The sequence below is a fragment of the Leiobunum rupestre genome, chromosome 6, assembly GCF_980474605.1.
Source record: "Leiobunum rupestre chromosome 6, qqLeiRupe1.1.hap1, whole genome shotgun sequence".
Classification (NCBI taxonomy): domain Eukaryota; kingdom Metazoa; phylum Arthropoda; class Arachnida; order Opiliones; family Sclerosomatidae; genus Leiobunum; species Leiobunum rupestre.
This window is the reverse complement of record NC_143389.1, coordinates 19,203,557-19,223,567: the sequence shown is the minus strand read 5'-3', so window position 1 is coordinate 19,223,567 and position 20,011 is coordinate 19,203,557. Positions and strand designations below refer to the sequence as shown.

The 20,011-nt window shown below is 41.1% G+C and overlaps 44 non-coding genes across 44 annotated transcripts; all 44 read left to right on the top strand.

Moving 5' to 3' along the window:
- The first annotated feature begins 281 nt into the window (after positions 1-281).
- TRNAT-CGU (transfer RNA threonine (anticodon CGU)) lies at positions 282-354 on the top strand. The gene has a single exon. It is a non-coding gene; the product is annotated as a tRNA-Thr (tRNA).
- Positions 355-424: 70 nt separating this feature from the next.
- On the top strand, positions 425-497 carry TRNAT-UGU (transfer RNA threonine (anticodon UGU)). Its single transcript has one exon. It is a non-coding gene; the product is annotated as a tRNA-Thr (tRNA).
- Positions 498-1,132: 635 nt separating this feature from the next.
- TRNAT-UGU (transfer RNA threonine (anticodon UGU)) lies at positions 1,133-1,205 on the top strand. Its single transcript has one exon. It is a non-coding gene; the product is annotated as a tRNA-Thr (tRNA).
- Positions 1,206-1,275: 70 nt separating this feature from the next.
- On the top strand, positions 1,276-1,348 carry TRNAT-CGU (transfer RNA threonine (anticodon CGU)). The gene has a single exon. It is a non-coding gene; the product is annotated as a tRNA-Thr (tRNA).
- Positions 1,349-1,703: 355 nt separating this feature from the next.
- TRNAS-CGA (transfer RNA serine (anticodon CGA)) lies at positions 1,704-1,776 on the top strand. The gene has a single exon. It is a non-coding gene; the product is annotated as a tRNA-Ser (tRNA).
- A 70-nt stretch (positions 1,777-1,846) lies between these two features.
- On the top strand, positions 1,847-1,919 carry TRNAT-CGU (transfer RNA threonine (anticodon CGU)). The gene has a single exon. It is a non-coding gene; the product is annotated as a tRNA-Thr (tRNA).
- A 69-nt stretch (positions 1,920-1,988) lies between these two features.
- TRNAT-CGU (transfer RNA threonine (anticodon CGU)) lies at positions 1,989-2,061 on the top strand. Its single transcript has one exon. It is a non-coding gene; the product is annotated as a tRNA-Thr (tRNA).
- A 213-nt stretch (positions 2,062-2,274) lies between these two features.
- On the top strand, positions 2,275-2,347 carry TRNAT-CGU (transfer RNA threonine (anticodon CGU)). Its single transcript has one exon. It is a non-coding gene; the product is annotated as a tRNA-Thr (tRNA).
- Positions 2,348-2,703: 356 nt separating this feature from the next.
- On the top strand, positions 2,704-2,776 carry TRNAT-CGU (transfer RNA threonine (anticodon CGU)). Its single transcript has one exon. It is a non-coding gene; the product is annotated as a tRNA-Thr (tRNA).
- A 70-nt stretch (positions 2,777-2,846) lies between these two features.
- TRNAT-UGU (transfer RNA threonine (anticodon UGU)) lies at positions 2,847-2,919 on the top strand. Its single transcript has one exon. It is a non-coding gene; the product is annotated as a tRNA-Thr (tRNA).
- A 213-nt stretch (positions 2,920-3,132) lies between these two features.
- Positions 3,133-3,205, top strand: TRNAT-UGU (transfer RNA threonine (anticodon UGU)). Its single transcript has one exon. It is a non-coding gene; the product is annotated as a tRNA-Thr (tRNA).
- Positions 3,206-3,418: 213 nt separating this feature from the next.
- TRNAT-UGU (transfer RNA threonine (anticodon UGU)) lies at positions 3,419-3,491 on the top strand. The gene has a single exon. It is a non-coding gene; the product is annotated as a tRNA-Thr (tRNA).
- A 70-nt stretch (positions 3,492-3,561) lies between these two features.
- On the top strand, positions 3,562-3,634 carry TRNAT-UGU (transfer RNA threonine (anticodon UGU)). Its single transcript has one exon. It is a non-coding gene; the product is annotated as a tRNA-Thr (tRNA).
- A 213-nt stretch (positions 3,635-3,847) lies between these two features.
- On the top strand, positions 3,848-3,920 carry TRNAT-CGU (transfer RNA threonine (anticodon CGU)). Its single transcript has one exon. It is a non-coding gene; the product is annotated as a tRNA-Thr (tRNA).
- A 70-nt stretch (positions 3,921-3,990) lies between these two features.
- Positions 3,991-4,063, top strand: TRNAT-UGU (transfer RNA threonine (anticodon UGU)). The gene has a single exon. It is a non-coding gene; the product is annotated as a tRNA-Thr (tRNA).
- A 635-nt stretch (positions 4,064-4,698) lies between these two features.
- Positions 4,699-4,771, top strand: TRNAT-CGU (transfer RNA threonine (anticodon CGU)). Its single transcript has one exon. It is a non-coding gene; the product is annotated as a tRNA-Thr (tRNA).
- A 70-nt stretch (positions 4,772-4,841) lies between these two features.
- TRNAT-CGU (transfer RNA threonine (anticodon CGU)) lies at positions 4,842-4,914 on the top strand. Its single transcript has one exon. It is a non-coding gene; the product is annotated as a tRNA-Thr (tRNA).
- A 213-nt stretch (positions 4,915-5,127) lies between these two features.
- On the top strand, positions 5,128-5,200 carry TRNAT-CGU (transfer RNA threonine (anticodon CGU)). Its single transcript has one exon. It is a non-coding gene; the product is annotated as a tRNA-Thr (tRNA).
- A 69-nt stretch (positions 5,201-5,269) lies between these two features.
- TRNAT-UGU (transfer RNA threonine (anticodon UGU)) lies at positions 5,270-5,342 on the top strand. Its single transcript has one exon. It is a non-coding gene; the product is annotated as a tRNA-Thr (tRNA).
- A 70-nt stretch (positions 5,343-5,412) lies between these two features.
- On the top strand, positions 5,413-5,485 carry TRNAT-UGU (transfer RNA threonine (anticodon UGU)). The gene has a single exon. It is a non-coding gene; the product is annotated as a tRNA-Thr (tRNA).
- A 70-nt stretch (positions 5,486-5,555) lies between these two features.
- Positions 5,556-5,628, top strand: TRNAT-CGU (transfer RNA threonine (anticodon CGU)). The gene has a single exon. It is a non-coding gene; the product is annotated as a tRNA-Thr (tRNA).
- Positions 5,629-5,698: 70 nt separating this feature from the next.
- TRNAT-UGU (transfer RNA threonine (anticodon UGU)) lies at positions 5,699-5,771 on the top strand. Its single transcript has one exon. It is a non-coding gene; the product is annotated as a tRNA-Thr (tRNA).
- A 212-nt stretch (positions 5,772-5,983) lies between these two features.
- TRNAT-UGU (transfer RNA threonine (anticodon UGU)) lies at positions 5,984-6,056 on the top strand. The gene has a single exon. It is a non-coding gene; the product is annotated as a tRNA-Thr (tRNA).
- A 212-nt stretch (positions 6,057-6,268) lies between these two features.
- Positions 6,269-6,341, top strand: TRNAT-UGU (transfer RNA threonine (anticodon UGU)). Its single transcript has one exon. It is a non-coding gene; the product is annotated as a tRNA-Thr (tRNA).
- A 70-nt stretch (positions 6,342-6,411) lies between these two features.
- On the top strand, positions 6,412-6,484 carry TRNAT-UGU (transfer RNA threonine (anticodon UGU)). Its single transcript has one exon. It is a non-coding gene; the product is annotated as a tRNA-Thr (tRNA).
- A 70-nt stretch (positions 6,485-6,554) lies between these two features.
- Positions 6,555-6,627, top strand: TRNAT-UGU (transfer RNA threonine (anticodon UGU)). The gene has a single exon. It is a non-coding gene; the product is annotated as a tRNA-Thr (tRNA).
- Positions 6,628-6,840: 213 nt separating this feature from the next.
- Positions 6,841-6,913, top strand: TRNAT-UGU (transfer RNA threonine (anticodon UGU)). The gene has a single exon. It is a non-coding gene; the product is annotated as a tRNA-Thr (tRNA).
- A 212-nt stretch (positions 6,914-7,125) lies between these two features.
- Positions 7,126-7,198, top strand: TRNAT-UGU (transfer RNA threonine (anticodon UGU)). Its single transcript has one exon. It is a non-coding gene; the product is annotated as a tRNA-Thr (tRNA).
- Positions 7,199-7,268: 70 nt separating this feature from the next.
- On the top strand, positions 7,269-7,341 carry TRNAT-UGU (transfer RNA threonine (anticodon UGU)). The gene has a single exon. It is a non-coding gene; the product is annotated as a tRNA-Thr (tRNA).
- A 212-nt stretch (positions 7,342-7,553) lies between these two features.
- TRNAT-UGU (transfer RNA threonine (anticodon UGU)) lies at positions 7,554-7,626 on the top strand. The gene has a single exon. It is a non-coding gene; the product is annotated as a tRNA-Thr (tRNA).
- Positions 7,627-7,982: 356 nt separating this feature from the next.
- On the top strand, positions 7,983-8,055 carry TRNAT-CGU (transfer RNA threonine (anticodon CGU)). Its single transcript has one exon. It is a non-coding gene; the product is annotated as a tRNA-Thr (tRNA).
- A 70-nt stretch (positions 8,056-8,125) lies between these two features.
- On the top strand, positions 8,126-8,198 carry TRNAT-UGU (transfer RNA threonine (anticodon UGU)). The gene has a single exon. It is a non-coding gene; the product is annotated as a tRNA-Thr (tRNA).
- A 70-nt stretch (positions 8,199-8,268) lies between these two features.
- Positions 8,269-8,341, top strand: TRNAT-UGU (transfer RNA threonine (anticodon UGU)). The gene has a single exon. It is a non-coding gene; the product is annotated as a tRNA-Thr (tRNA).
- Positions 8,342-8,554: 213 nt separating this feature from the next.
- On the top strand, positions 8,555-8,627 carry TRNAT-UGU (transfer RNA threonine (anticodon UGU)). The gene has a single exon. It is a non-coding gene; the product is annotated as a tRNA-Thr (tRNA).
- A 70-nt stretch (positions 8,628-8,697) lies between these two features.
- TRNAT-UGU (transfer RNA threonine (anticodon UGU)) lies at positions 8,698-8,770 on the top strand. Its single transcript has one exon. It is a non-coding gene; the product is annotated as a tRNA-Thr (tRNA).
- Positions 8,771-8,840: 70 nt separating this feature from the next.
- TRNAT-CGU (transfer RNA threonine (anticodon CGU)) lies at positions 8,841-8,913 on the top strand. Its single transcript has one exon. It is a non-coding gene; the product is annotated as a tRNA-Thr (tRNA).
- Positions 8,914-8,983: 70 nt separating this feature from the next.
- TRNAT-UGU (transfer RNA threonine (anticodon UGU)) lies at positions 8,984-9,056 on the top strand. Its single transcript has one exon. It is a non-coding gene; the product is annotated as a tRNA-Thr (tRNA).
- Positions 9,057-9,128: 72 nt separating this feature from the next.
- TRNAT-UGU (transfer RNA threonine (anticodon UGU)) lies at positions 9,129-9,201 on the top strand. Its single transcript has one exon. It is a non-coding gene; the product is annotated as a tRNA-Thr (tRNA).
- Positions 9,202-9,271: 70 nt separating this feature from the next.
- Positions 9,272-9,344, top strand: TRNAT-CGU (transfer RNA threonine (anticodon CGU)). Its single transcript has one exon. It is a non-coding gene; the product is annotated as a tRNA-Thr (tRNA).
- A 355-nt stretch (positions 9,345-9,699) lies between these two features.
- On the top strand, positions 9,700-9,772 carry TRNAT-CGU (transfer RNA threonine (anticodon CGU)). The gene has a single exon. It is a non-coding gene; the product is annotated as a tRNA-Thr (tRNA).
- A 70-nt stretch (positions 9,773-9,842) lies between these two features.
- Positions 9,843-9,915, top strand: TRNAM-CAU (transfer RNA methionine (anticodon CAU)). The gene has a single exon. It is a non-coding gene; the product is annotated as a tRNA-Met (tRNA).
- Positions 9,916-10,270: 355 nt separating this feature from the next.
- On the top strand, positions 10,271-10,343 carry TRNAT-UGU (transfer RNA threonine (anticodon UGU)). The gene has a single exon. It is a non-coding gene; the product is annotated as a tRNA-Thr (tRNA).
- Positions 10,344-10,412: 69 nt separating this feature from the next.
- Positions 10,413-10,485, top strand: TRNAT-CGU (transfer RNA threonine (anticodon CGU)). The gene has a single exon. It is a non-coding gene; the product is annotated as a tRNA-Thr (tRNA).
- Positions 10,486-11,245: 760 nt separating this feature from the next.
- Positions 11,246-11,318, top strand: TRNAT-UGU (transfer RNA threonine (anticodon UGU)). The gene has a single exon. It is a non-coding gene; the product is annotated as a tRNA-Thr (tRNA).
- The last annotated feature ends 8,693 nt before the right edge of the window (positions 11,319-20,011 follow it).

The following is a 20,011-nucleotide window of genomic DNA, read 5'->3' as shown; positions in this document are numbered from 1 at the left end:
CGTGGCTAAATGGGTAAAGCGCCTGTCTTGTAAAAAGGAGATCGTGAGTTCGATTCTCACCATGGCCTCTGTATCACTGTTTATATTTTACCCATTACACAAAATGGACAAGTTTGAACTTATCATATTATCAATCGGGGCCGCGTGGCTTGGTGGTTAAAGCGCCTGTCTCGTTAACAGGAGATCGTAAGTTCGACTCTCACCGCCGCCTCTGCTTCGATGTTTTTCTTTTAACCTTTACACAAAATAGACTAATTTTAATTTGTCATTTTAGGAACCGGGGCCGCGTGGCTTAGTGGTTAAAGCGCCTGTCTCGTAAACAGGAGATCGTGAGTTCGACTCTCACCGCGGCCTCTGCTTCGCGGTTTATCTTTTATTCATTACACAAAATGGACGAATTTTTATTTGTCATTTTATCTACCGGGGCCGCGTGGCTTAGTGGTTAAAGCGCCTGTCTTGTAAACAGGAGATCGTAAGTTCGACTCTCACCGTGGCCTCTGCTTCGCTGTGTATCTTTTAACCATTACAGATAATAGACTAATTTTAGTTTGTCATATGAGGAACCGGGGCCGCGTTTCTTAATGGTTAAAGCGCCTGTCTCGTAAACAGGAGATCGTGAGTTCGACTCTCACCTCTGCTTCGCTGTTTATCTTTTCCCATTACACAAAATGGACGAATTTTAATTTGTCATTTTAGCTAGGGGGGCCGCGTGGCTTAGTGGTTAAGGCGCCTGTCTTGTAAACAGGAGATCGTGAGAGCGATTCACACCGTAACCTCTGCTTCGCTGTTTATCTCTTACCCAGTACACAAAAAGGACTAATTTTAGTTTGTCATTATAGCAATCGGGGACGCGTGGCTAAGTGGTTAAAGCGCCTGTCTTCTAAAAAGGAGATCGTGAGTTCGACTCTCACCATGGCCTCTGTATCACTGTTTATATTTTACCCATTACACAAAATGGACAAGTTTGAACTTATCATATTATCAATCGGGGCCGCGTGGCTTGGTGGTTAAATCGCCTGTCTCGTTAACAGGAGATCGTAAGTTCGACTCTCACCGCGGCCTCTACTTCGATGTTTATATTTTAACCTTTACACAAAATAGCCTAATTTTAATTTGTCATTTTAGGAACCGGGGCCGCGTGGCTTAGTGGTTAAAGCGCCTGTCTTGTAAACAGGAGATCGTGAGTTCGACTCTCACCTTGGCCTCTGCTTCGCTGTGTATCTTTTAACCATTACAGATAATAGACTAATTTTAATTTGTCATATTAGGAACCGGGGCCGCGTTGCTTAATGGTTAAAGCGCCTGTCTCGTAAACAGGAGATCGTGAATTCGACTCTCGCCGCGGCCTCTGCTTCGCTGTTTATCTTTTCCCATTACACAAAATGGACGAATTTTAATTTGTCAATTTAGCAAGGGGGGCCGCGTGGCTTAGTGGTTAAGGCGCCTGTCTTGTAAACAGGAGATCGTGAGAGCGATTCACGCCGTAACCTCTGCTTCGCTGTTTATCTTTTACCCAGTACACAAAATGGAGTAATTTTAGTTTGTCATTTTAGCAACCGGGGACGCGTGGCTAAGTGGTTAAAGGGCCTGTCTTGTAAAAAGGAGATCGTAAGTTCGACTCTCACCATGGCCTCTGTATCACTGTTTATATTTTACCCATAACACAAAATGGACAAGTTTGAACTTATCATATTATCAATCGGGGCCGCGTGGCTAAGTGGTTAAAGCCCCTGTCTCGAAAACAGGAGATCGTGAGTTCAACTCTCACCGTGGCCTCTGCTTCGCTGTTTATCTTTTACCCATTACACATAATGGACAAATTTGAACTTATCATACCATCAATCGGGGCCGCGTTGCTAAGTGGTTAAAGCGCCTGTCTCGTAAACAGGAGAACATGAGTCCGACTCTCACCGCGGCCTTTGCTTCGCTGTTTATCTTTTACCCATTTCACAAAATGGACCAATTTTAATTTATCAGACTCTCAATCGGGTCGCGTGGCTTAGTGGTTAAAGCGCCTGTCTCGTAAACAGGAGATCGTGAGTTCAACTCTCACCGTGGCCTCTGCTTCGCTGTGTATCTTTTAACCTGTACACAAAATGGAAAAATTTCAACTTATCATGCTCTCAATCGGGGCCGCGTGGCTAAGTGGTTAAAGCGCCTGTCTCGTTAACAGGAGATCGTAAGTTCGACTCTCAACGCTGCCTCTGCTTCGCTGTTTATCTTTTAACCTTTACACAAAATAGACTAATTTTAATTTGTCATTTTAGGAACCGGGGCCGCGTGGCTTAGTGGTTAAAGCGCCTGTCTCGTAAACAGGAGATCGTGAGTTCGACTCTCACCGCGGCCTCTGCTTCGCGGTTTATCTTTTATTCATTACACAAAATGGACGAATTTTTATTTGTCATTTTAACAAGGGGGGCCGCGTGGCTAAATGGGTAAAGCGCCTGTCTTGTAAAAAGGAGATCGTGAGTTCGATTCTCACCATGGCCTCTGTATTACTGTTTATATTTTACCCATTACACAAAATGGACAAGTTTGAACTTATCATATTATCAATCGGGGCCGCGTGGCTTGGTGGTTAAAGCGCCTGTCTCGTTAACAGGAGATCGTAAGTTCGACTCTCACCGCCGCCTCTGCTTCGATGTTTTTCTTTTAACCTTTACACAAAATAGACTAATTTTAATTTGTCATTTTAGGAACCGGGGCCGCGTGGCTTAGTGGTTAAAGCGCCTGTCTCGTAAACAGGAGATCGTGAGTTCGACTCTCACCGCGGCCTCTGCTTCGCGGTTTATCTTTTATTCATTACACAAAATCAACGAATTTTTATTTGTCATTTTAACAAGGGGGGCCGCGTAGCTAAATGGTTAAAGCGCCTGTCTTGTAAACAGGAGATCGTGAGTTCGACTCTCACCATGGCCTCTGTATCACTGTTTGTATTTTACCCATTACACAAAATAGACTTATTTTAATTTGTCATTTTATCTACCGGGGCCGCGTGGCTTAGTGGTTAAAGCGCCTGTCTCGTTAACAGGAGATCGTAAGTACGACTCTCACCGCGGCCTCTGCTACGCTATTTATCTTTTAACCTTTACACAAAATAGACTAATTTTAGTTTGTCGTTCTAGCATCCGGGGCCGCGTGGCTTAGTGGTTAAAGCGCCTGTCTTGTAAAAAGGAGTTCGTGAGTTCGACTCTCACCATGGCCTCTGTATCACTGTTAATATTTTCCCCATTACACAAAATGGACAAGTTTGAACTTATCATATTTTCAATCGGGGCCGCTTGGCTTGGTGGTTAAAGCGCCTGTCTCGTTAACAGGAGATCGTAAGTTCGACTCTCACCGCGGCCTCTGCTTCGCGGTTTATGTTTTATTCATTACACAAAATGGACGAATTTTTATTTGTCATTTTAACAAGGGGGGCCGCGTGGCTAAATGGTTAAAGCGCCTGTCTTGTAAAAAGGAGATCGTGAGTTCGATTCTCACCATGGCCTCTGTATCACTGTTTATATTTTACCCACTACACAAAATGGACAAGTTTGAACTTATCATATTATCAATCGGGGCCGCGTGGCTTGGTGGTTAAAGCGCCTGTCTTGTAAACAGGAGATCGTGAGTTCGACACTCACCGTGGCTTCTGCTTCGCGGTTTATCTTTTATCCATTACACAAAATGGACAAGTTTGAACTTATCATATTATCAATCGGGGCCGCGTGGCTTGGTGGTTAAAGCGCCTGTCTCGTTAACAGGAGATCGTAAGTTCGACTCTCAACGCTGCCTCTGCTTCGCGGTTTATCTTTTATTCATTACACAAAATGGACGAATTTTTATTTGTCATTTTAACAAGGGGGGCCGCGTGGCTAAATGGTTAAAGCGCCTGTCTCGTAAACAGGAGATCGTGAGTTCGACTCTCACCGTGGCCTCTGCTTCGCTGTGTATCTTTTAACCATTACACAAAATAGACTTATTTTAATTTGTCATTTTATCTACCGGGGCCGCGTGGCTTAGTGGTTAAAGCGCCTGTCTTGTAAACAGGAGATCGTAAGTTCGACTCTCACCGTGGCCTCTGCTTCGCTGTGTATCTTTTAACCATTACAGATAATAGACTAATTTTAGTTTGTCATATGAGGAACCGGGGCCGCGTTGCTTAATGGTTAAAGCGCCTGTCTCGTAAACAGGAGATCGTGAGTTCGACTCTCACCTCTGCTTCGCTGTTTATCTTTTCCCATTACACAAAATGGACGAATTTTAATTTGTCATTTTAGCAAGGGGGGCCGCGTGGCTTAGTGGTTAAGGCGCCTGTCTTGTAAACAGGAGATCGTGAGAGCGATTCACACCGTAACCTCTGCTTCGCTGTTTATCTCTTACCCAGTACACAAAATGGACTAATTTTAGATTGTCATTTTAACAAGGGGGGCCGCGTGGCTAAATGGTTAAAGCGCCTGTCTTCTAAAAAGGAGATCGTGAGTTCGACTCTCACCATGGCCTCTGTATCACTGTTTATATTTTACCCATTACACAAAATGGACAAGTTTGAACTTATCATATTATCAATCGGGGCCACGTGGCTTGGTGGTTAAAGCGCCTGTCTCGTTAACAGGAGATCGTAAGTTCGACTCTCGCCGTGGCTTCTGCTTCGCTGTGTATCTTTTAACCATTACACAAAATAGACTTATTTTAATTTGTAGTTTTAGCTACCGGGGCCGCGTGGCTTAGTGGTTAAAGCGCCTGTCTCGTAAACAGGAGATCGTAAGTTCGACTCTCACCGTGGCCTCTGCTTCGCTGTGTATATTTTAACCATTACAGATAATAGACTAATTTTAATTTGTCATATTAGGAGACGGGGCCTCGTTGCTTAATGGTTAAAGCGCCTGTCTCGTAAACAGGAGATCGTGAGTTCGACTCTCACCTTGGCCTCTGCTTCGCTGTGTATCTTTTAACCATTACAGATAATAGACTAATTTTAATTTGTCATATTAGGAGACGGGGCCTCGTTGCTTAATGGTTAAAGCGCCTGTCTTGTAAACAGGAGATCGTAAGTTCGACTCTCACCGTGGCCTCTGCTTCGCTGTGTATCTTTTAACCATTACAGATAATAGACTAATTTTAATTTGTCATATTAGGAGACGGGGCCTCGTTGCTTAATGGTTAAAGCGCCTGTCTCGTAAACAGGAGATCGTGAGTTCGACTCTCACCGCGGCCTCTGCTTCGCTGTTTATCTTTTCCCATTACACAAAATGGACGAATTTTAATTTGTCATTTAAGCAAGGGGGGCCGCGTGGCATAGTGGTTAAAGCGCCTGTCTTGTAAACAGGAGATCGTAAGTTCGACTCTCACCGCGGCCTCTGCTTCGCTATTTATATTTTAACCTTTACACAAAATAGACTAATTTTAATTTGTCATCTTAGCAACCGGGGCCGCGTGGCTAAGTGGTTAAAGCGCCTGTCTTGTAAACAGGAGATCGTGAGTTCGACTCTCACCATGGCCTCTGTATCACTGTTTGTATTTTACCCATTACACAAAATGGACAAGTTTGAACTTATCATATTTTCAATCGGGGCCGCGTGGCTTGGTGGTTAAAGCGCCTGTCTCGTTAACAGGAGATCGTAAGTTCGACTCTCACCGCGGCCTCTGCTTCGCGGTTTATGTTTTATTCATTACACAAAATGGACGAATTTTAATTTGTCATTTTAACAAGGGGGGCCGCGTGGCGTAGTGGTTAAAGCGCCTGTCTTGTAAACAGGAGATCGTGAGTTCGACACTCACCGTGGCTTCTGCTTCGCTGTGTATCGTTTAACCATTACAGATAATAGACTAATTTTAATTTGTCATATTAGGAACCAGGACCGCGTTGCTTAATGGTTAAAGCGCCTGTCTCGTAAACAGGAGATCGTGAGTTCGACTCTCACCGCGACCTCTGCTTCGCTGTTTATCTTTTCCCATTACACAAAATGAACGAATTTTAATTTGTCATTTAAGCAAGGGGGGCCGCGTGGCTTAGTGGTTAAAGCGCCTGTCTTGTAAACAGGAGATCGGAAGTTCGACTCTCACCGTGGCCTCTGCTTCGCTGTGTATCTTTTAACCATTACAGATAATAGACTAATTTTAATTTGTCATATTAGGAACCAGGACCGCTGTGCTTAATGGTTAAAGCGCCTGTCTCGTTAACAGGAGATCGTGAGTTCGACTCTCACCGCGGCCTCTGCTTCGCTGTTTATCTTTTCCCATTACACAAAATGGACGAATTTTAATTTGTCATTTAAGCAAGGGGGGCCGCGTGGCATAGTGGTTAAAGCGCCTGTCTTGTAAACAGGAGATCGTAAGTTCGACTCTCACCGCGGCCTCTGCTTCGTTATTTATCTTTTAACCTTTACACAAAATAGACTAATTTTAATTTGTCATCTTAGCAACCGGGGCCGCGTGGCTAAGTGGTTAAAGCGCCTGTCTTGTAAACAGGAGATCGTGAGTTCGACTCTCACCATGGCCTCTGTATCACTGTTTGTATTTTACCCATTACACAAAATAGACTTATTTTAATTTGTCATTTTAGCTACCGGGGCCGCGTGGCTTAGTGGTTAAAGCGCCTGTCTTGTAAAAAGGAGATCGTGAGTTCGACTCTCACCATGGCCTCTGTATCACTGTTAATATTTTACCCATTACACAAAATGGACAAGTTTGAACTTATCATATTTTCAATCGGGGCCGCGTGGCTTGGTGGTTAAAGCGCCTGTCTCGTTAATAGGAGATCGTAAGTTCGACTCTCACCGCGGCCTCTGCTTCGCGGTTTATGTTTTATTCATTACACAAAATGGACGAATTTTAATTTGTCATTTTAACAAGGGGGGCCGCGTGGCGTAGTGGTTAAAGCGCCTGTCTTGTAAACAGGAGATCGTGAGTTCGACACTCACCGTGGCTTCTGCTTCGCTGTGTATCGTTTAACCATTACAGATAATAGACTAATTTTAATTTGTCATATTAGGAACCAGGACCGCGTTGCTTAATGGTTAAAGCGCCTGTCTCGTAAACAGGAGATCGTGAGTTCGACTCTCACCGCGACCTCTGCTTCGCTGTTTATCTTTTCCCATTACACAAAATGAACGAATTTTAATTTGTCATTTAAGCAAGGGGGGCCGCGTGGCATAGTGGTTAAAGCGCCTGTCTTGTAAACAGGAGATCGTAAGTTCGACTCTCACCGCGGCCTCTGCTTCGCTATTTATCTTTTAACCTTTACACAAAATAGACTAATTTTAATTTGTCATCTTAGCAACCGGGGCCGCGTGGCTAAGTGGTTAAAGCGCCTGTCTTGTAAACAGGAGATCGTGAGTTCGACTCTCACCATGGCCTCTGCTTCGCTGTGTATCTTTTAACCATTACAGATAATAGACTAATTTTAATTTGTCATATTAGGAACCAGGACCCCTGTGCTTAATGGTTAAAGCGCCTGTCTCGTTAACAGGAGATCGTGAGTTCGACTCTCACCGCGGCCTCTGCTTCGCTGTTTATCTTTTCCCATTACACAAAATGGACGAATTTTAATTTGTCATTTAAGCAAGGGGGGCCGCGTGGCATAGTGGTTAAAGCGCCTGTCTTGTAAACAGGAGATCGTAAGTTCGACTCTCACCGCGGCCTCTGCTTCGCTATTTATCTTTTAACCTTTACACAAAATAGACTAATTTTAATTTGTCATCTTAGCAACCGGGGCCGCGTGGCTAAGTGATTAAAGCCCCTGTTTTGTAAACAGGAGATCGTGAGTTCGACTCTCACCATGGCCTCTGTATCACTGTTTATATTTTACCCATTACACAAAATAGACTTATTTTAATTTGTCATTTTAGCAACCGGGGCCGCGTGGCTAAGTGATTAAAGCCCCTGTTTTGTAAACAGGAGATCGTGAGTTCGACTCTCACCATGGCCTCTGTATCACTGTTTATATTTTACCCATTACACAAAATGGACAAGTTTGAACTTATCATATTTTCAACCGGGGCCGCGTGGCTTAGTGGTTAAAGCGCCTGTCTCGTAAACAGGAGATCGCAAGTTCGACTCTCATCGCGGCCTCTGCTTCGCTATTTATCTTTTAACCTTTACACAAAATAGACTAATTTTAATTTGTCATCTTAGCAACCGGGGCCGCGTGGCTAAGTGGTTAAAGCGCCTGTCTTGTAAACAGGAGATCGTGAGTTCGACTCTCACCATGGCCTCTGTATCACTGTTTGTATTTTACCCATTACACAAAATAGACTTATTTTAATTTGTCATTTTAGCTACCGGGGCCGCGTGGCTTAGTGGTTAAAGCGCCTGTCTTGTAAACAGGAGATCGTGAGTTCGACTCTCACCATGGCCTCTGTATCACTGTTTATATTTTACCCATTACACAAAATAGACTTATTTTAATTTGTCATTTCAGCAACCGGGGCCGCGTGGCTAAGTGATTAAAGCCCCTGTTTTGTAAACAGGAGATCGTGAGTTCGACTCTCACCATGGCCTCTGTATCACTGTTTATATTTTACCCATTACACAAAATAGTCTTATTTTAATTTGTCATTTTAGCTACCGGGGCCGAGTGGCTTAGTGGTTAAAGCGCCTGTCTTGTAAACAGGAGATCGTGAGTTCTACTCTCACCGTGGCCTTTGCTTCGCTGTGTATATTTTAACCATTACAGATAATAGACTAATTTTAATTTGTCATTTTAGGAACCGGGGCCGCGTGGCTTAGTGGTTAAAGCGCCTGTCTTGTAAACAGGAGATCGTGAGTTCGACTCTCACCGTGGCCTCTGCTTCACTGTTTACCTTTTACCCATTACACAAAATGGACATATTTGAACTTATCTTTTACACGAAAGGGGCCGCGTGGCTTAGTGGTTATAGCGCCTGTCTCGTAACCAGGAGATCGTGAGTTCAACTCTCACTGTGGCCTCTGCTTTGCTGTTAATCTTTCACCCATTACACAAAATGGACATATTTGAACTTATCTTACACACGAAAGGGGCCGCGTGGCTAAATGGTTAAAGCGCCTGTCTTGTAAACAGGAGATCGTGAGTTCGACTCTCACCGCGGCCTCTGCTTCGCGGTTTATCTTTTATTCATTACACAAAATGGACGAATTTTAATTTGTCATTTTAACAAAGGGGGGGCCGCGTGGCTTAGTGGTTAAAGCGCCTGTCTTGTAAACAGGAGATCGTGAGTTCGACTCTTACCGTGGCCTCTGCTTCGCTGTGTATCTTTTAACCATTACGCATAATAGACTAATTTTAATTTGTCATATTAGGAACCGGGGCCGCGTTGCTTAATGGTTAAAGCGCCTGTCTCGTAAACAGGAGATCGTGAGTTCGACTCTCACCGCGGCCTCTGCTTCGCTGTTTATATTTTCCCATTACACAAAATGGACGAATTTTAATTTGTCATTTTAGCAAGGGGGGCCGCGTGGCTTAGTGGTTAAGGCGCCTGTCTTGTAAACAGGAGATCGTGAGAGCGATTCACGCCGTAACCTCTGCTTCGCTGTTTATCTTTTACCCAGTACACAAAATGGACTAATTTTAGTTTGTCATTTTAGCAACCGGTGACGCGTGGCTAAGTATTTAAAGCGCCTGTCTTGTAAAAAGGAGATCGTGAGTTCGACTCTCACCATGGCCTCTGTATCACTGTTTATATTTTAGCCATTACACAAAATGGACAAGTTTGAACTTATCATATTATCAATCGGGGCCGCGTGGCTTGGTGGTTAAAGCGCCTGTCTCGTTAACAGGAGATCGTAAGTTCGACTCTCACCGCGGCCTCTGCTTCGCTGTTTATCTTTTAACCTTTACACAAAATAGACTAATTTTAATTTGTCATTTTAGGAACCGGGGCCGCGTGGCTGAGTGGTTAAAGCGCCTGTCTCATAAACAGGAGATCGTGAGTTCGACTCTAACCGCGGCCTCTGCTTCGCGGTTTATGTTTTATTCATTACACAAAATGGACGAATTTTAATTTGTCATTTTAACAAGGGGGCCGCGTGGCGTAGTGGTTAAAGCGCCTGTTTTGTAAAAAGGAGATCGAGAGTTCGACTCTCACCATGGCCTCTGTATCACTGTTTGTATTTTACCCATTACACAAAATAGACTTATTTTAATTTGTCATTTTAGCTACCGGGGGCGAGTGGCTTAGTGGTTAAAGCGCCTGTCTTGTAAACAGGAGATCGTGAGTTCTACTCTCACCGTGGCCTTTGCTTCGCTGTGTATCTTTTAACCATTTCAGATAATAGACTAATTTTAATTTGTCATTTTAGGAACCGGGGCCGCGTGGCTTAGTGGTTAAAGCGCCTGTCTTGTAAACAGGAGATCGTGAGTTCGACTCTAACCGCGGCCTCTGCTTCGCGGTTTATGTTTTATTCATTACACAAAATGGACGAATTTTAATTTGTCATTTTAACAAGGGGGCCGCGTGGCTTAGTGGTTAAAGCGCCTGTCTCGTGAACAGGAGATCGCAAGTTCAACTCTAACCGTGGCCTCCGCTTCGCTTCGTATTTTTTGCCCAGTACACAAAATGGACAAATTTGAACTTGCCATGCGTATAACTGGGACCGCGTGGCTTAGTGGTTAAAGCGCCTGTCGCGTAAACAAGAGATCGCGAGCTCAACTCTCACAGTAGCCTCTGCTTCGCTGTTTATCTTTAACCCATTACACATAATGGACAAATTTGAACTTATCATACGCTCAATCGGGGCCGCGTGGCTTAGTGGTTAAAGCGCCTGTCTAGTAAACAGGAGATCGTGAGTTCATCTGTCACCGTGACCCATTACACATAATGGACAAATTTGAACTTATCATACTCTCAATCGGGGCCGCGTGGCTTAGTGGTTAAAGCGCCTGTCTCGTAAACAGGAGATCGCAAGTTGAACTCTAACCGTGGCCTCTGCTTCGCTGCGTATCTTTTTCCCATTACACAAAATGGACAAATTTGAACTTGCCATGCGTATAACTGGGACCGCGTGGCTTAGTGGTTAAAGCGCCTGACTCGTATACAGGAGATCGCGAGTTCAACTCTCACCGTAGCCTCTGCTTCGCTGTTTATCTTTTACCAATTTCACAAAACGGACAAATTTGAACTTGTCATAATTATAATCGGGGCCAAGTAACTTAGTGGTTAAAGCGCCTGTCTCGTAAACAGGAGATCGTGAGTTCGATTCTCAACGTGGCCTCTGCTTCGTTGTGTATCTTTTAACCATTACACAAAATAGACTAATTTTAATTCGTCATTTTAGCAACCGGGGCCACGTGGCTAAGTGGTTAATGCGCCTGTCTTGTAAACAGGAGATCGTGAGTTCGTTTCTCACCGCGGCCTCTGCTTTGCTGATTATGTTTTACCCAGTACACAAAATGGACAAATTTGAACTTTCATACTATCAATCGGGGCCGCGTGGCTTAGTGGTTAAGAAGAAGTTTTGGGGCCCCGGAAGGGTCAGCCATAACGCCTCTACTCTAGGGGTAAGGGTTTAAATTGTTAAATAATATATACGCTCATTTAATATTACGCATCTTTTAATTACGTCTAAATTAATTAGACTCATCGCCACATCGCGTATCATACAGTATCAACAATTTCTAAACCTAACAGCGAGTAAAAATCTTTTTTTCAGTAGGCCTATGTTGTACTTTTGAATTTAGACGTTTTGGTTGATTTTTGTGTAGTTGAATTTAGACAACGGACATACAAAGCCTGACCGTTGGGGATCGCAAAGGTCTTAAGAAATAATTTAGCCCAGAGCCCCAAAGGGTCTTAAGACGGGGCTGGGGAAAGCGAAGATTTGACCAGACCAGGTGATTATTCTAAATCCGAAAGACTGCTATATCGTGAAACGATTGAGTATTATTAGTTATTAATTTTTTAATTTGATTACTTAGCTCTATCAATGTCGGCAATTGTGAAGTTTTTAATAAACAAACTAGCCTCGTACGTATTAACGCAGCATCTGAATCAGGGCGTTTTAGAGCAAGAGTTTGGACGCCATCGGGCTGCGGGTAGTATAAATAATAATCCCTCCGTTTGGCAATACCAATGCAACATAGATAAACTGAAATCATTGAAAGGGAATGTCCTATAAGCAATTGGCGGAAACACAAAAATTGATTTGCAATAAAATTTTAATTGATTTAGGAACTTTATGATATGTATCTTTTTGATTTTTAAATATACTGTAAAATTAATTCAGCGTCTGGATCGCCGTTCAGAAAACTGAAAATGTATTTGAGTTGTTCGTCGAAGTTGTTTGACTAGATAATTTTGGCATTTTTTAGTAGGAGAATTTTCCTTGCCTGGAATCGTCTTCTTCAATTTTGAATTTGCTTTCTCTGTATTACTATTCTCTTCTAGAGCTTTTCTCAATGCTTATTTTCTACTTATTGATTCTTTGGTGAAGAATTGAAATTCTTCTTTCACAAGAACATTTCCTCTTGTATTTAGGAAAATGTCAACAACTTTTCTAAACCAATTATTGTTCTTATCTTCTCCATTAGTAAGATTTTCCCACTTGTTTGTCAGTTGAGGATCTTCTAATATTCCTTTTTTTGCCAACTCCCTAATTTAAGCATTTCGTAGTTTCGAAACATTGAATGTAGAAAAGCTATCACAATACGCTTAAATTTCTTTAATTATATTAAAACATTGGTTGGAAACATTAATTTTCCTCTATCAAGAGAGACTGTCCATGTTTCATAATCTTCAATTACACTTCCCGTTGATCTATCACAGTTTTTGTCTTTCAACAAAGCTTTTATTATCATTGTGGGGCATTTTTTTGTACTTAGCATTCTTAAAACAAACCCACTGACGTAGTGTAACGTGTCGAGGAGTTCCTTTGGAGAGTGGTTTTCATATTTCTCAGTTTTTTTTTTACAAGTCTTGTAAAAATCCCTGTAGAAGGAGGAGCAGTTTCTCTGAAACGTAGGATTTTTTAAATAAATAAATTGTTAATTTTAAAACCGTTTTACGTCTCTTTTCATTTAGTTTTTCACAATGTGCTTCTCTTCCCTTCTATCGAATAATCTAAATAAGAGAAATGGTTTGCTTACCTAAGGGGCGGATTAACCCTTTCGGCGCCTTTAGGCACAGAAACATTTGGCGCCCCTTGGCCTTGTCTTAAGGGTTGGTCAGCTAAGTAGGGGTGTATCGGATTTTAATAAATAAATAAATAAATAAATAAATATATTTTAGTTTCCCCAAACGTTGTTGGTATTTTTTTACCTTTTCGACGTTGTTTTAAGTAGGGACAAGCCAAATGCTTAGACCGTGGGGCTTTATCAAAGTTTTGGCACCCCTAGAAAAATACCGCCCTAGGCACGTGCCTACTTTGCCTAATGGTTAATACGCCCCTGGTTTATCTTTTGTTTTGTCGTTTTCCATGGTGAGAGAGCCTTAGCAAGTTAGCCCTTAGCCCGAAACAGATCTAGCAGACGACGCGCTGGCTACTTTTCTCTTGCCGGAAGTGCCGTACACACCGAGAGATTAGCGGCCAAAAATATCTATCTTTCCGTTCCTGGGCTTTATATTCTTTGCTGGGCCGATGATTGGCGCTTTCGCCTCTAGTCGGACGTTGAAGCTTCTGTAAACCACAGCGGTTCATTTTCGTTTGTTCACTGGATATTTAAAAGAAAGGCAAGATACAAAAACTTCCTAACACAGCAACGGATTAAAACCAACTGCCTAAAACGTATACAAAGAAAGGATTATTTCAGTTCAAAATCTGGTAGTGAAATGTTTCATGATATAGTATAAAAAGGTAGTCAGGCCAAATAAACAAAGAAGTGATTCTTTAGTTTTCAAATTGGTTGTGAAACGTTCAAGGTATTTATAATGATATTTATTTTCCAAAATAGATATTGGAATGTTACGCTTGGTACAATCATAAGTATTGAATATCATCGTGACCACGGTATAGCGATAGATCGATTGATTTAAATAATTCTAAAGACTGATACTTCGTGGTAAAAACATACTAATGTTTAATTAAAACATTTTACACATTACACTGTACCGAGCTTTTGGGTCGTGACCCCCCATGTTTCTATTTGTTTTTTATTTATGTGGGTACCCTTAAAATATAAAATCTAATATTTTTAACGCGAATCTAGTACAAAATTTAAAAAACAGAGATAATGATAAAACTGAATTGTTAACACTTCCATATGTTAAAGGCGTATCAGAAAAAAACAAACAGACAGTTACGTAATAAAAGCATAAAATTAATAACTAAACGTACTAATTAAAAATAAACCTAAGACCGAACCATCAGACGAGACTGGTGTTGTATATGAAATTCCATGTATTTGTAATCAGAAATATGTTGGACACACCCAGAAATCCCTTAAAAAACGTTTAAATGGTGTAACCCTTCAGGTTCATTTTCCCCCGCATACTTATTTTTTTATTTTTTTGTGTTTTATTTACTTTTGCTATTACATTATTCCCTCCACTCTCGGCCGTCTATAGTAATTGTTAAGTATTCGTAAAGCCCCATATGTCAAATTTCTTAGAATTCCGAGCTCTATTTAATGAAACTTATCACCGTGTTAAATATAAATTAAAATTAATGATAAATTAAAAACTTAAATAACTTTTGAACGATACATACAAATTTAATCTAGTTTATAAATCTGATAGAACTCAATGAACCCCCACTATAAAATATAAAATTAAAGTGTTGGTTGCACGAAAAATCGATAGTAATAAAAACGAATGAATGCGGGCTTGTTTTGAAGCCCAAGACGTTCTCTTTCCAAAAATGTCATTGTCGAAACCAATTTGCCTATGTCCGAAACTGACCTTTTTCGCTCCCCAAAATCCTGAAATTTTCGGCGAATTTCTCTCCTCTGTAGCACGAGCAATTTGGGGCAAATCAAAACTGTAGTTTTTTTCCTAAAATAGAAGGAACTGAAGAGGAGGGATTCTGTTTACTTGTAGAAGTTTTCAAACCAGAGGTTTTTAATCATAATATTAGGCTTATTATCGAAATAAAAAATATTTTTTTTACGCGCGCGACCCTACGTTCAACAAAACTAAACCAGTAATATTCCCTCAACTCACAGCGATCCCATGGCCCTTTGTCATGTTAGCGGGCCTTTAGTCCACCAGATGACCGAGACCGATTCCCTCGCCTAACCAGATGTTTTAGACTGACACCCGAAGTACCTACGCCGCTTGTAAGAAGTTCGTCGTCGTCATCCGGACATCCCTACCGTAATCCGGCTCGTTAGTTACCGTAATCCGGGCATCCGTGCCGTAAGCGAGACGAACGGACAGTTTGGAACTGTCACCGCGAAACAAGAAGTCCCCCGTCGAGTCCCTCCAAGAAAACGCGTGGGCGTGTGTCTTGCGTAATTCGGAACCCCGTAATACGGAAGCTCCCGTAACCCGGAATCCCCCGTACCCCGGAATCCCGTAAATCGAAGAGCAGCCACGAATCAAGTGTTAAGTAGAAATTTATCATAATCCCCCACCCCCCTTGTAGAGTACCCATAGTCGAAATACGAGATATCCGGTGAAAACGTAGATAATTATTTTTGGAAAGAAGGCTTAATCCCTCGCTATTGTTCGAGAAAAAGGTTTAAAACAGCCCCCCTCGAGGTTGAGAGTTCATTCCGCTTCGTGTATTTTTGCAGTTTGGACTACATTTTTTCGTTCGCATTGCACCCTCGTTGTAGCCATTTTTGTTTAGTTTTATTTTGAGTTAACATTGCCATTGTTTAAATGTCGAACCTCTAATTGTAGTAGTTTAATTGTAGTGTTTATTATTTACTGTAAGTGTATATTTGTTTCTGCTCCCTCCAACCGTTGAGTCCAAGATGCATGAGAGTAGGGATACTGGAACCGATCCCATAGAAAATAGTAAGCGATAGTTTTCATTAGAAATATATGGTCAAGGAGTGTATATTTTAATTTTTTAATTGCCCCTCTTATGTTAGAAAAAGCTAAAAGAACCATAGTAGAGATGGCCTAACCATCACTAGAAGCAAACTAAAATTATCCCCTCAATCCCCCCGAATTTGTTCATTTATGGATTAAGTGTTTTATAAAATTCAGTGTCAAATAAAGATTTTGTGATTGATTAATGACAAAGGGTTTCCATTCTGAATTCGAATCTCCCCTCATTTTTCTATTATTTATTTTCCCCGTATGTAACCCCCTCTCTCACATTTAATTCACGCCACGAAAGGCCACGACTCTTCTGTCGCGATCTTCCCCCCGCCTTGGTGAATTAATATCTTTGAGTAAGGACTAGGAATACTTTTGTCAGTCAACCATCACATGACAAAGTCCTAAATTTCCTTAAAAACGTTATAATGAACATAAAAAATATATCGAAAACAAAGAATTAGATAAAGCTCTACAATTCCATTTATCAAAAAATCCTAAGGCAAAATTCATATGTAAAGAGAGCCAATTTTTTAAACGTACTTTAAAAGAAAGTGCTTACATCCAAAAAACTGGTAAAATGAGTCTTGAACCTGGAAATGTATTGGTAAAAAATTGGGGTAGATTATTTACTAAAAAAGAAATGTAATTGAAATAAGTTGGCAAGCCAAAAATACCTCTCCTCGGAAGAGTTGTCCCTAGTGGTATTAATTTCTCGAGATAACCCTTAAAGATGTATCTCCGCAATTCAGAGTTATTTATTAAAAACGTAATCCCAGTTCTATCCCGCCCGGTATAAAATTTAATTATAATTAAAATAATTGAGACGAAACAACCGAGTTTAATTTATTCAGAATAATAAAAATCAAGTAGTTACAACAGCGAGTTAGACGTACTATAACAATGCCCAATTGAATTTAAACATTTTTACAGTACAAGTTTATCAGTTAAATATAATACGAAACAAATTTTAATGAAGAAATATCTACAGAGGGTATTTGTATTTTTCTCGCTTACGAAATACTTGCCGCATCATGAACGCTCATTTTATTTCAACACTCGCCCTTGATGAAGATACCGTAGAATAGCAATATTCGACATCTGGTAGTGGACGACTCGTAGAATTCCAGTTGACGTTGTGACACATACCGCATGAAAAAGAACAATGCCGTCCAATTTCCAATATCATATAATGACTCGCACACCCAAGAAATCAATGACTGCATTAGGAATCGTAGATATCCAAATATCCACACCAAATTTATTAACAAGAAGCAAAAACCTTACCATCAACAAAGCACATAGAGCCACTTGACTAAGTGACAGCTCGTACATCAATAAACGTTAAATAAATGCCTTTGCATTATTACAACTATATTTAAGACGATAAGAAAACCCGTAAATAAATAACAAAAAACTAACAGAGTGGATCACCCACAGGTTCTACCTTTTAACCCTCTTATCTCTGCTGACTGCGCTAAAACAAGATTTGACCTTTGATATTTCATACGTAAAAAATTTAGACTTTAAAAACCATTAATATACTCTTCCGCTAAGCTGAGTTTATAATTTTCAAAGGAGCGTAGCCTGTATCGGTGGTTCTGTGGTAGAACGCCCGCCTGTCATACAGGAGAACTCGGGTTCGAATCCCGCCCGATGTGATCGCAAATTGGTACTAAGACGAATACCGCAAACATTAGGTGGAAACCCAGCAATTTGGACGTTGAGACGTTTATCGTAACCCTGAGCACTCGGTCCGTCCCAAAAGCCAATTAGAAGAAGTTGCTGAGAAAACACCCATATATACAAAACGCATACACAACAAACTCATCACCCGCAACCGCCATAATACATAGTCAACATTACCACACTACACAAACGGCTGTTGTTTAAACTTGAAACAGCTGGTATCAGTGGAGTGCTTTTGAAGAGGATTCAAGATTTTTTACACAACCGCTTCCAGCGTGTTGTGTATCGCGGTGAATTCAGTTCTTACCGACCAGTTCTTTCTGGCGTGCCTCAGGGATCAATACTCGGACCCTTACTTTTCAACGTTTTTGTTTCTGAGCTACCATCGGTTCTGGCTCACGATTGTTCTCTTTGCCAATATGCTGATGATAGCTACATCTCTCTCGCGATTCGTTCTGCGGCTGACCGTTTATCGCTGCCGGATAATGTTACTCGTGTCTTCCAATGGGGTGTTGCCAATAACATTTCCCTAAAAATCAAGAAATGTAACTTCATGATAATTAGCAGAAGGAATTCTATAGTATATGTCTCCTATGAGATAAATGGTGTGTCTATTGCTCGCGTTTTTACTATGAGGATCCTCGGTGTTTTCATTTCGAGGGACCTAAAATGGGCGTCTCATGTCAACCACGCTTGTAATCGCGCCCGACGTTTATGTGGACTAATTCGCCGCACTACTGGTTATACACGGGCCTCCGTCACGCTCTTTCGTTCGCTGTGCTTAACAGTACTTGACTACGCTTCTCCGGTTTGGAATCCTTCACTTAAAAAAGGACATTGCTTCTCTGGAACGTGTTCAGCGGACGTTCACTCGATTTTACTTGAAGTCTCCGCGTGCTAACTTACCTGGATATGTCTCGTACATTCAAAGACTAGCTGACATTCATCTACTACCACTAACTGTTCGCAGAGACGTTTGTGATATGATCACACTCTTGAAAATGACCAGGTCAGCGACATTCAATCTTTGCGATAACATGACATATAGTACCCGGCAGTCTTGCCCTACGTACTACGTAAAGTTTGCCCGATGCTTGGCCTTGGAAAATTCATTTTTCATCCGGAGTGCTCGTACATGGAACTCGTTGCCCGCCAACATCAGGGAGAATTCCACTCAGTTTACTATCCCCAAATTTCGTTCCTTAGTAACGGAATTTCTTTTTGGCATTTGCCTTTCACAAAATTCTTAATTTTCAATTTAATAATTTTTGATTTTGATTTTATTTATTTAACTTTGTTTTTTTGCGTTCTGTAATCTAATTTATTTGTTTGTATTGTCCTGGTAACCACCACGTATAGGCTTTGCCTCTGTGGTTGCCTGAAAAGTTGGTTTCTTTGCGAAATAAATATTATTATTATTATTATTATTATTATTATTATACACATTACAAAAAAAATTCCAATAAAACTGAGTTGCAACCGTCGCGACGGTGGGCGTTAACGAAAAGAAAACAACCGCACCCAACCCAACCGCAAATTTATCCGTTGACGCTCAACGTCACACGGTGGTTTTGCCAACCTTTAAACTGAAAACACTTTTGCCCCGGTAACGCGTTCGCAGCACACAGACACAAAGACACACTGACAGACAGACACGGTGATTGTAAAACCCCTCCTAGAGGACATAGTCCCCTCGGAGAGGTAAAAATTTGTAACGCGTAGTAGTAATTTGTTTTATTATGTTAGCCTGAAGAGGGGTCACGGCCCGAAAGCTCGCTACAGTGTAATGTGTAAAATGTTTTAATTAAACACTAGTATGTTTTTTCCACGAAGTATCCGTCTCTAGAATTATTTAAATCAATCGAAGATCGGTACAATTATTACATAATTTATCAAAATTTGAGATTAATCAAAACTAAGTTGAATTATGATTATTTCATTACTTAAACAAATAGTTCTTATGACTTTTTAATTGGTCAGTAGCAGACGCTAGATCATAGACACCTATGAAAGGCACTTCCTCGGAGAAGCCAGCGCCGTTACGCCACCTAGACTCGTTTCAGTCGCGAATTGTTATTTAAAAAGCTAAAAAAATTATATACTAAAAGCTAAAAACAATTTAGATCAAGGCATTTGTAAAAAGAGCAAATATAGCGAAAAATATGAAGAAAAACATATTGACCCAGATAACGGACTGTGCGTGGTTTCGTAAGGAATAACAGTAGCGGTTGTCAATGATGTCTTGTGCGCCGCCAAATAAACATTGTTTATGTTACTCAGCGAATCGTAATTTCACAATATAGTTATTGAAGTTTGATATCGTTACAAATTAACGACCCATGAACAACACAAACTAAGAAAATATTAGGTTTTGAACAATTTTTTCCGGCTCTCTGCTTATAGCTATATATCGGCAGCACTTTAGTCGGCTTGTTTAA